General features: G+C 44.9%; 1 long non-coding RNA gene across 1 annotated transcript; it reads left to right on the plus strand.

Annotated features, from left to right (window-relative positions):
• Positions 1-951: 951 nt before the first annotated feature.
• Positions 952-11,666, plus strand: LOC123732910 (uncharacterized). Its single transcript, XR_006763485.1, has 4 exons — positions 952-1,013; positions 1,719-1,835; positions 11,132-11,249; positions 11,610-11,666. It is a non-coding gene; the product is annotated as an uncharacterized lncRNA (long non-coding RNA).
• The last annotated feature ends 1,058 nt before the right edge of the window (positions 11,667-12,724 follow it).

Genomic DNA, 12,724 nt, shown 5'->3' on the forward strand with positions numbered 1-12,724 from the left:
TATTCCATTACCGTACTTCGAAGCATGTCAACCGCTGTTTAAAATCAATTTTTATGCAATTTATCTCGTAAAAAGCGATAATATTCCGACCGGGAATCTCCTTTTCGGCAAACAGAGGAAAAATCACAAAGACGGGGCGGCCAGGGCCCGCGCCTAAGCCCAAAGTCCCTTGATCGGCCACTTGAGAAAGGCGATAATCTGTTTCAGCCTGGGGCTGGGATGACGACATTCAGGTTTTTCCCGGGCTCTGAGCGCCCATGGAAGACGTAGGAAGTGTCATGTTAGAGCAGAGATCCTTTGTAAAAGATAGAGATGGCAAAGAAGTTCAAGAAATGGTCAGACAGGCCACTTCCTGTAAAGGAATCTCTCAGGTTTTGACCTGCCATTTGAGTTCTGTTATACTCACAGACACCATTCAAACAGTTTTAGAAACTTTGGAGTGTTTTCTATCCAAAACCAATAATTATATGCATATTCTTGTTACTGGGCAGGAGTAGTAACCAGATTAAATCGGGTACGTTTTTTATCCAGCTGTGAAAATACTGCCCCCTAGCCATAACAGGTTAACCACAACCAACATGCTGGATCTCTGTTTAGTTTTTAATGTGTTAACCACAACCAACATGCTGGATTTCTGTTTAGTTGTCACTGTGTTAACCACAACCAACATGCTGGATCTCTGTTTACTTGTCACTGTGTTGACCACAACCAACATGCTGGATCTCTGTTTAGTTGTCACTGTGTTAACCACAACCAACATGTTGGATCTCTGTTTAGTTGTCACTGTGTTAACCACAACCAACATGCTGGATCTCTGTTTACAGGGGTCAGTGCTCTAAAATGAGTCTCTCTGGGGAGAGAGAGGAGGGGGGCCCTGCCTCTAAAATGAGTCTCTCTGGGGAGAGAGAGGAGGGGGACCCTGCCTCTAAAATGAGTCTCTCTGGGGAGAGAGAGGAGGGGGCCCCTGCCTCCAAAATGCATCTCTCTGGGGGACATGACACCAAAGCTAAGAGGTAAGATGACAATTTTATGAAGAATTGATTTAGTTTATTTCCTAAATAAATAGCTATCTTAAGGTGAATGCACTTACTGTAAATCTCTCTGGATAAGAGCATCTGCTAAATCAGGGGTTCTCAATCCGGGGTCTGTGGAGGTACTGCAGGGGTTCTGCAGGAAGCATGGGGAGTGGTGGTGTATCCAGGGAGAAAACTAAACTAATATTCTGAAATGTCATTGTGGTCTTATGTTCCCATCTATTGGAATTATTTAGCAACTGCAGTAGTGCTGAAAAAATTTGTTATTCCTTACTAAAGTAGTAATTACTGAGAATTACTAGTTAATTTTTTATCACTTACAATCATAAAATAACAACTTATACCATAACAAACAATTAAACTGACATAAACCAAAATCACTATATATGTAGTTATTTAGTTAATTACCAAATTGAGCCGGTCGGTCACATTTGAGAGTGAGGGAGATATATAGCATTTTGCATAAAAAAAACATGATTTTTGTCTCTCTGAAATGAAACCATCAAGTGATAGATTTTAAACAAATCCTTGTCTGTGAGAGATGTAATAATTAATACATAATTTTTTTAACAATAAAAGCTCATTTCTGTAAAGTGATATGTTGCGTTTTGGAACTCTTCTTATGTTTCCCATCTGAGCTCAGAGTAGATGAGAGATGTAATGTTTGTCTCTGTTGTGTTGAAGTCCAATCAAGCAGGAGAGACCAGCCTCCCCTGTTCCCAGCTGTGTGTCCATGAAGAGTGACTGGTCTATGGAACCTCCTATGAAGTTTAGAGGGGGAGACTTTTCTACTGAACAAAGGTAAGAAGAACTCATGGGTCATGGTCAGTGAGTTAAACAACACTGTCTCTAGTCATTTCTACTCTCCCATTTTCCCATTTATTTTTTCAATTTTCATAGTCCTTAAACAATATTAAACAAACACAACATTCCCTCCCTGTTTGTGTGTGTGTGTGTGTGTGTGTGTGTGTGTGTGCACTCCCTGGATGAAGAGATATAATCTCTATCCTGATTGCCTAGTCACTTTTACCCCTACCGACATGTACATATTACCTCAACTACCTGGTACCCCTGCACATTGACTCAGTACTGGTACTCCTTATAGTCTCATTATTACCTCAACTACCTGGTACCCCTGCACATTGACTCAGTACTGGTACTCCTTATAGTCTCATTATTACCTCAACTAACTCGTACCCCTGCACATTGACTCAGTACTGGTAATCCTTATAGTCTCATTATTACCTCAACTACCTGGTACCCCTGCACATTGACTCAGTACTGGTACTCCTTATAGCCTCATTATTACCTCAACTACCTGGTACCCCTGCACATTGACTCAGTACTGGTACTCCTTATAGTCTCATTATTACCTCAACTACCTGGTACCCCTACACATTGACTCAGTACTGGTACTCCTTATAGTCTCATTATTACCTCAACTACCTGGTACCCCTGCACATTGACTCAGTACTGGTACTCCTTATAGTCTCATTATTACCTCAACTACCTGGTACCCCTGCACATTGACTCAGTACTGGTAATCCTTATAGTCTCATTATTACCTCAACTACCTGGTACCCCTGCACATTGATTCAGTACTGGTACACCTTATAGTCTCATTATTACCTCAACTACCTGGTACCCCTGAACATTGACTCAGTACTGGTACTCCTTGTAGCCTCATTATTACCTAAACTACCTGGTACCCCTGCACATTGACTCAGTACTGGTACTCCTTATAGTCTCATTATTACCTCAACTACCTGGTACCCCTGCACATTGACTCAGTACTGGTACTCCTTATAGTCTCATTATTACCTCAACTACCTGGTACCCCTGCACATTGACTCAGTACTGGTACTCCTTATAGCCTCATTATTACCTCAACTACCTGGTACCCCTGCACATTGACTCAGTACTGGTACTCCTTATAGCCTCATTATTACCTCAACTACCTGGTACCCCTGCACATTGACTCAGTACTGGTACTCCTTATAGTCTCATTATTACCTCAACTACCTGGTACCCCTGCACATTGACTCAGTACTGGTACTCCTTATAGTCTCATTATTACCTCAACTACCTGGTACCCCTGCACATTGACTCAGTACTGGTACTCCTTATAGTCTCATTATTACCTCAACTACCTGGTACCCCTGCACATTGACTCAGTACTGGTACTCCTTATAGTCTCATTATTACCTCAACTACCTGGTACCCCTACACATTGACTCAGTACTGGTAATCCTTATAGTCTCATTATTACCTCAACTACCTGGTACCCCTGCACATTGATTCAGTACTGGTACTCCTTATAGTCTCATTATTACCTCAACTACCTGGTACCCCTGCACATTGACTCAGTACTGGTACTCCTTGTAGCCTCATTATTACCTAAACTACCTGGTACCCCTGCACATTGACTCAGTACTGGTACTCCTTATAGTCTCATTATTACCTCAACTACCTGGTACCCCTGCACATTGACTCAGTACTGGTACTCCTTATAGTCTCATTATTACCTCAACTACCTGGTACCCCTGCACATTGACTCAGTACTGGTACTCCTTATAGTCTCATTATTACCTCAACTACCTGGTACCCCTGCACATTGGCTCAGTACTGGTACTCCTTATAGTCTCATTATTACCTCAACTACCTGGTACCCCTGCACATTGACTCAGTACTGGTACTCCTTATAGTCTCATTATTACCTCAACTACCTGGTACCCCTGCACATTGACTCAGTACTGGTAGTCCTTATAGTCTCATTATTACCTCAACTACCTGGTACCCCTGCACATTGACTCAGTACTGGTACTCCTTATAGTCTCATTATTACCTCAACTACCTGGTACCCCTGCACATTGACTCAGTACTGGTACTCCTTATAGTCTCATTATTACCTCAACTACCTGGTACCCCTGCACATTGACTCAGTACTGGTACTCCTTATAGTCTCATTATTACCTCAACTACCTGGTACCCCTCCACATTGACTCAGTACTGGTACTCCTTATAGTCTCATTATTACCTCAACTACCTGGTACCCCTGCACATTGACTCAGTACTGGTACTCCTTATAGTCTCATTATTACCTCAACTACCTGGTACCCCTGCACATTGACTCAGTACTGGTACTCCTTATAGTCTCATTAATACCTCAACTACCTGGTACCCCTGCACATTGACTCAGTACTGGTACTCCTTATAGTCTCATTATTACCTCAACTACCTGGTACTCCTGCACATTGACTCAGTACTGGTGCTCCTTATAGTCTCATTATTACCTCAACTACCTGGTACCCCTGCACATTGACTCAGTACTGGTACTCCGTATAGTCTCATTATTACCTCAACTACCTGGTACCCCTGCACATTGACTCAGTACTGGTACTCCTTATAGTCTCATTATTACCTCAACTACCTGGTACCCCTGCACATTGACTCAGTACTGGTACTCCTTATAGTCTCATTGTTACCTCAACTACCTGGTACCCCTGCACATTGACTCAGTACTGGTAGTCCTTATAGTCTCATTATTACCTCAACTACCTGGTACCCCTGCACATTGACTCAGTACTGGTACTCCTTATAGTCTCATTATTACCTCAACTACCTGGTACCCCTGCACATTGACTCAGTACTGGTACTCCTTATAGTCTCATTATTACCTCAACTACCTGGTACCCCTGCACATTGACTCAGTACTGGTACTCCTTATAGTCTCATTATTACCTCAACTACCTGGTACCCCTCCACATTGACTCAGTACTGGTACTCCTTATAGTCTCATTATTACCTCAACTACCTGGTACCCCTGCACATTGACTCAGTACTGGTACTCCTTATAGTCTCATTATTACCTCAACTACCTGGTACCCCTGCACATTGACTCAGTACTGGTACTCCTTATAGTCTCATTAATACCTCAACTACCTGGTACCCCTGCACATTGACTCAGTACTGGTACTCCTTATAGTCTCATTATTACCTCAACTACCTGGTACTCCTGCACATTGACTCAGTACTGGTGCTCCTTATAGTCTCATTATTACCTCAACTACCTGGTACCCCTGCACATTGACTCAGTACTGGTACTCCGTATAGTCTCATTATTACCTCAACTACCTGGTACCCCTGCACATTGACTCAGTACTGGTAATCCTTATAGTCTCATTATTACCTCAACTACCTGGTACCCCTGCACATTGACTCAGTACTGGTACTCCTTATAGTCTCATTATTACCTCAACTACCTGGTACCCCTGCACATTGACTCAGTACTGGTACTCCGTATAGTCTCATTATTACCTCAACTACCTGGTACCCCTGCACATTGACTCAGTACTGGTAATCCTTACAGCGTAATTATTGTTATTTTGTGTTACTATTTCCTTTTTTTTATTTACAAGGTTTAAGGTCAACGTAGCAAGTCTGGTGGACAGGGCAGAGCTCCATATCCGCAGGCAAACCAGCAGAAACTGGATCAGCAGCACAACAAGGTATCACGTCTGGTGGACAGGTCAGAGTTCATATCCTCAGTCAGACCAGTAGAAACTGGATCAGCAGCACTACAAGGTATCACGTCTGGTGAACAGGTCAGAGTTCATATCCTCAGTCAGACCAGTAGAAACTGGATCAGCAGCACTACAAGGTATCACGTCTGGTGAACAGGTCAGAGTTCATATCCTCAGTCAGACCAGTAGAAACTGGATCAGCAGCACTACAAGGTATCACGTCTGGTGAACAGGTCAGAGTTCATATCCTCAGGCAGACCAGTAGAAACTGGATCAGCAGCACTACAAGGTATCATGTCTGGTGAACAGGTCAGGAGTTCATATCCTCAGTCAGACCAGCAGAAACTGGATCAGCAGCACTACAAGGTATCACGTCTGGTGAACAGGTCAGAGTTCATATCCTCAGTCAGACCAGCAGAAACTGGATCAGCGGCACTACAAGGTATCACGTCTGGTGGAGCAAGTATCAATACTGATAGGATGGAAAGAAAGGGAACGCTGCTCTCGGATCAGTTTTCTCCATTCAGATATTTCTGTAACATTATAGTTATGTCACAATACTTACCCAGGATCAGCTTCTATTAGCACCTATGGCTGCAAGTATTGGGGAGGCTTAGTCTAATGCTTAACCAATAAAAACGCGCTAAATCACAGATTTGGCACATCATTGTGTTCATGTTTGGATACACATCATGAAATATATTGAGACATATTTCAGACAGTAGCCTACAAGTATCAAAATATTACTCAATATATTGAACAATATGATTGAAATAGGCCTAAAGACTACTGTTTATATTTTAATGCAGTCATCTCAGTTTCATTTGAAGCAAATCTGCAGACGTCCCTTGATTGAATCAAATGCAAAGACATTGGCAACTTCGTATTTGTAGTCAACTTTGTTCTGAATTCATCTGCTGTCACAGAGAGATGGATAAACTATATGATTCTATGTTTAGCAGAGATCTTCTGTGTATAAAGTCAAGTGGAAGGGCAAAAAAGCATCTAATGACGCACTCAGCTGTTCAAGTGGTCTGAGACAGGAGGTAGATTACTCAGCTGTTCTAGTGGTCTGAGGGAGGAGGTAGATTACTCAGCTGTTCTAGTGGTCTGAGACAGGAGGTAGATTACTCAGCTGTTCTAGTGGTCTGAGACAGGAGGTAGATTACTCAGCTGTTCTAGTGGTCTGAGACAGGAGGTAGATTACTCAGCTGTTCTAGTGGTCTGAGGGAGGAGGTAGATTACTCAGCTGTTCTAGTGGTCTGAGACAGGAGGTAGATTACTCAGCTATTCTAGTGGTCTGAGACAGGATGTAGATTACTCAGCTATTCTAGTGGTCTGAGACAGGAGGTAGATTACTCAGCTGTTCTAGTGGTCTGAGACAGGAGGTAGATTACTCAGCTGTTCTAGTGGTCTGAGACAGGAGGTAGATTACTCAGCTGTTCTAGTGGTCTGAGACAGGAGGTAGATTACTCAGCTGTTCTAGTGGTCTGAGGCAGGAGGTAGATTACTCAGCTGTTCTAGTGGTCTGAGACAGGAGGTAGATTACTCAGCTGTTCTAGTGGTCTGAGACAGGAGGTAGATTACTCAGCTGTTCTAGTGGTCTGAGGGAGGAGGTAGATTACTCAGCTGTTCTAGTGGTCTGAGACAGGAGGTAGATTACTCAGCTGTTCTAGTGGTCTGAGACAGGAGGTAGATTACTCAGCTGTTCTAGTGGTCTGAGACAGGAGGTAGATTACTCAGCTGTTCTAGTGGTCTGAGGGAGGAGGTAGATTACTCAGCTGTTCTAGTGGTCTGAGACAGGAGGTAGATTACTCAGCTGTTCTAGTGGTCTGAGACAGGAGGTAGATTACTCAGCTGTTCTAGTGGTCTGAGACAGGAGGTAGATTACTCAGCTGTTCTAGTGGTCTGAGGGAGGAGGTAGATTACTCAGCTGTTCTAGTGGTCTGAGACAGGAGGTAGATTACTCAGCTGTTCTAGTGGTCTGAGACAGGAGGTAGATTACTCAGCTGTTCCAGTGGTCTGAGGCAGGAGGTAGATTACTCAGCTGTTCTAGTGGTCTGAGACAGGAGGTAGATTACTCAGCTGTTCTAGTGGTCTGAGACAGGAGGTAGATTACTCAGCTGTTCTAGTGGTCTGAGGCAGGAGGTAGATTACTCAGCTGTTCTAGTGGTCTGAGGGAGGAGGTAGATTACTCAGCTGTTCTAGTGGTCTGAGGGAGGAGGTAGATTACTCAGCTGTTCTAGTGGTCTGAGGGAGGAGGTAGATTACTCAGCTGTTCTAGTGGTCTGAGACAGGAGGTAGATTACTCAGCTGTTCTAGTGGTCTGAGACAGGAGGTAGATTACTCAGCTGTTCTAGTGGTCTGAGGGAGGAGGTAGATTACTCAGCTGTTCTAGTGGTCTGAGGCAGGAGGTAGATTACTCAGCTGTTCTAGTGGTCTGAGGCAGGAGGTAGATTACTCAGCTGTTCTAGTGGTCTGAGACAGGAGGTAGATTACTCAGCTGTTCTAGTGGTCTGAGACAGGAGGTAGATTACTCAGCTATTCTAGTGGTCTGAGACAGGAGGTAGATTACTCAGCTGTTCTAGTGGTCTGAGACAGGAGGTAGATTACTCAGCTGTTCTAGTGGTCTGAGACAGGAGGTAGATTACTCAGCTGTTCTAGTGGTCTGAAACAGGAGGTAGATTACTCAGCTGTTCTAGTGGTCTGAGGCAGGAGGTAGATTACTCAGCTGTTCTAGTGGTCTGAGGCAGGAGGTAGATTACTCAGCTGTTCTAGTGGTCTGAGACAGGAGGTAGATTACTCAGCTGTTCTAGTGGTCTGAGACAGGAGGTAGATTACTCAGCTGTTCTACGAGTGGTCGGAGGCAGGTGTTAGATCACAAGCATTTTCCAAGTGTAATGTTATTGATGGTTTCGGGAAACAGCTCTTTACGAAATCCATGCGGGTGACTGTTATCAGCTCCTCACAACCCCAAGCTGAACATCCCCCACAACCAGAGCCTGATCGTCAAGGGGGGAACCATAAACCTGCCTCTCCAACTCTCCCTGACCTGAGTGTGTTAACTCCTGAGAGTCTAGGGGGGTGGGGGGAACCATAAACCTGCCTCTCCATCTCTCCCTGACCTGAGTGTGTTAACTCCTGAGTGTCTAGGGGGAGCCATAAACCTGCCTCTCCATCTCTCCCTGACCTGAGTGTGTTAACTCCTGAGAGTCTAGGGGGGGAACCATAAACCTGCCTCTCCATCTCTCCCTGACCTGAGTGTGTTAACTCCTGAGAGTCTAGGGGGAACCATAAACCTGCCTCTCCATCTCTCCCTGACCTGAGTGTTTTAACTCCTGAGAGTCTAGGGGGGAACCATAAACCTGCCTCTCCAACTCTCCCTGACCTGAGCGTGTTAACTCCTGAGAGTCTAGGGGGGGACCACAAACCTGCCTCTCCATCTCTCCCTGAACTGAGTGTTTTAACTCCTGAGAGTCTAGGGGGGGGAACCATAAACCTGCCTCTCCAACTCTCCTTGACCTGAGTGTTTTAACTCCTGAGAGTCTAGGGGGGGGAACCATAAACCTGCCTCTCCATCTCTCCCTGACCTGAGTATTTTAACTCCTGAGAGTCTAGGGGGGAACCATAAACCTGCCTCTCCAACTCTCCCTGACCTGAGTGTGTTAACTCCTGGGAGTCTAGGGGGGAACCATAAACCTGCCTCTCCATCTCTCCCTGACCTGAGTGTGTTAACTCCTGAGAGTCTAGGGGGGAACCATAAACCTGCCTCTCCAACTCTCCCTGACCTGAGTGTGTTAACTCCTGGGAGTCTAGGGGGGAACCATAAACCTGCCTCTCCATCTCTCCCTGACCTGAGTGTGTTAACTCCTGAGAGTCTAGGGGGAACCATAAACCTGCCTCTCCATCTCTCCCTGACCTGAGTGTGTTAACTCCTGAGAGTCTAGGGGGGGGGAACCATAAACCTGCCTCTCCATCTCTCCCTGACCTGAGTGTGTTAACTCCTGAGAGTCTAGGGGGGAACCATAAACCTGCCTCTCCATCTCTCCCTGACCTGAGTGTGTTAACTCCTGAGAGTCTAGGGGGGGAACCATAAACCTGCCTCTCCAACTGTCCCTGACCTGAGTGTGTTAACTCCTGAGAGTCTAGGGGGGGAACCATAAACCTGCCTCTCCATCTCTCCCTGAACTGAGTGTTTTAACTCCTGAGAGTCTAGGGGGGGACCATAAACCTGCCTCTCCATCTCTCCCTGACCTGAGTGTGTTAACTCCTGAGAGTCTAGGGGGGAACCATAAACCTGCCTCTCCATCTCTCCCTGACCTGAGTGTGTTAACTCCTGAGAGTCTAGGGGGAACCATAAACCTGCCTCTCCAACTCTCCCTGACCTGAGTGTTTTAACTCCTGAGAGTCTAGGGGGAACCATAAACCTGCCTCTCCATCTCTCCCTGACCTGGAGTGTGTTAACTCCTGAGAGTCTAGGGGGGAACCATAAACCTGCCTCTCCATCTCTCCCTGACCTGAGTGTGTTAACTCCTGAGAGTCTAGGGGGGAACCATAAACCTGCCTCTCCATCTCTCCCTGACCTGAGTGTGTTAACTCCTGAGAGTCTAGGGGGGAAACCATAAACCTGCCTCTCCATCTCTCCCTGACCTGAGTGTGTTAACTCCTGAGAGTCTAGGGGGAACCATAAACCTGCCTCTCCAACTCTCCCTGACCTGAGTGTTTTAACTCCTGAGAGTCTAGGGGGAACCATAAACCTGCCTCTCCAACTCTCCCTGACCTGAGTGTGTTAACTCCTGAGAGTCTAGGGGGGGACCATAAACCTGCCTCTCCAACTCTCCCTGACCTGAGTGTGTTAACTCCTGAGAGTCTAGGGGGGAACCATAAACCTGCCTCTCCACCTCTCCCTGACCTGAGTGTGTTAACTCCTGAGAGTCTAGGGGGGGAACCATAAACCTGCCTCTCCAACTCTCCCTGACCTGAGTGTGTTAACTCCTGAGAGTCTAGGGGGGAACCATAAACCTGCCTCTCCAACTCTCCCTGACCTGAGTGTGTTAACTCCCTGAGAGTCTAGGGGGGACCATAAACCTGCCTCTCCATCTCTCCCTGACCTGGAGTGTTTTAACTCCTGAGAGTCTAGGGGGGAACCATAAACCTGCCTCTCCATCTCTCCCTGACCTGAGTGTGTTAACTCCTGAGAGTCTAGGGGGGAACCATAAACCTGCCTCTCCAACTCTCCCTGACCTGAGTGTGTTAACTCCTGAGAGTCTAGGGGGGAACCATAAACCTGCCTCTCCAACTCTCCCTGACCTGAGTGTTATAACTCCTGAGAGTCTAGGGGGGAACCATAAACCTGCCTCTCGATCTCTCCCTGACCTGAGTGTGTTAACTCCTGAGAGAGACCATGCCATGATTAGATAGTGAAACAACACACCAATCTCTTTCATAATTTCTTTAAACAATAAAAGCTCATTTCTGTAAAGTGATATGTTGCGTTTTGGAACTCTTCTTATGTTTCCCCATCTGAGATCAGAGTAGATGAGAGATGTAATGTTTGTCTCTGTTGTGTTGAAGACAAATCAAGCAGGAGAGACCAGCCTCCCCTGTACCCAGCTGTGTGTCCATGAAGAGTGACCGGTCTATGGGTACACCTATAGTGTTTAGAGAGGGGAGACTTTTCTACTGAACAAAGGTAAGAAGAACTCATGGGTCATGGTCAGTGAGTTAAACAACACTGTCTCTAGTCATTTCTCCTCTCCCATTTTCACATTTATTTTGGTTGTTTTCATAATCCATAGGCTAATCCTTCAGTCCATTTTCATAGTCCTAAAATAATGTTAAACAAACACAACATTCCCTCCTGTTTTGTTGTGTGTGTGTGTGTGTGTGTGTGTGTGTGTGTGTGTGTGTGTGTGTGTGTGTGTGTGTGTGTGTGTGTGTGGTGTGTGTGTGTGTGTGTGTGTGTGTGTGTGTGTGTGTGTGTGTGTGTGTGTGTGTGTGTGTGTGTGTTACTCCCTGGATGAGGAGATGTAATCTCATGTTTTGTCCACAGAAACCAACAGGAGAGATCAGAGTCAGAGATTCTCAGTGGTCAGTCTTCCCAGAGTCATCAAACAGACCTGGACTCTATATTCAGTGTATGTGATCCTGTTATGAACATTTGTTTTTGTTTACCTCAAGTAAAGTTGATCTGTCAATTATTCATTATTGTGTTAATGACAAAGCATTTCTTCTCTTGCTTAACTTATTTACATGATTTATTTTAGTTGCTTGAAGAGAAAATGATGACATTTGTGAAGAACGAGCTGAAGATGTTCAAAAAGATTCTTAGTCCAGAACTCCCAGAAGGCTTTGAGAGTCAGAAGCAGGATGAGGAAGTGGTGGATGCTGAAGATGAGAAGCAGGAGAGCAGTGCCAGAGAGGGGGCTCTGAAGATCACACTGCACATCCTGAGGAAAATGAACCAGAAGGAGCTTGCTGACACACTGGAGAAATGTAAGATCTGTCTGCCTCATGTTGAATGCTGTTTTATAACATTTAAAAGCTGTGGCTAAAGTACAGCTAAAGTAGCTGTGTAACTCAATGATATTGTAGCAGCCTTAACACAACACCTAGTGACCTTATCAAGTAGCAGAAGGGATGTGTTGTGGTGATTAATTTAGAGAGAGAGAGAGAGAGAGAGACAACATTAATAATACCATCAATAATACCAATAATTACATTATCAGTCACACCAGTCTGTAATGCATTATGAAAACATTTACACATTTATACAGTCAGTTAAGAGAAAAAAATATTATAATTTAAAACTTTATAACAGTCCTTCAATACAGTCGGCATTAAAACTAGACGTAACAATAAGAATCTCTGTGTTATTTCTAGATTCAGATGAGCTTGCTGTGATTTGCCAACGTGAACTCAAATCTAATCTAAAGAAGAAGTTTCAATGTGTATTTGAGGGGATCGCTAAACAAGGAAACCCAACACTTCTCAATAAGATCTACACAGAGCTCTACATCACAGAGGGTGGAACAGGAGAGGTCAATAATGAACATGAGCTGAGACAGATTGAGACAACAACCAGGAAACAAGCAAGACCAGAGACTGCAATCAAATGTAACGACATCTTCAAACCCTTAACTGGACAAGACAAACTTATCAGAACTG

The sequence above is a fragment of the Salmo salar genome, unplaced genomic scaffold, assembly GCF_905237065.1.
Source record: "Salmo salar unplaced genomic scaffold, Ssal_v3.1, whole genome shotgun sequence".
NCBI classification, from domain to species: domain Eukaryota; kingdom Metazoa; phylum Chordata; class Actinopteri; order Salmoniformes; family Salmonidae; genus Salmo; species Salmo salar.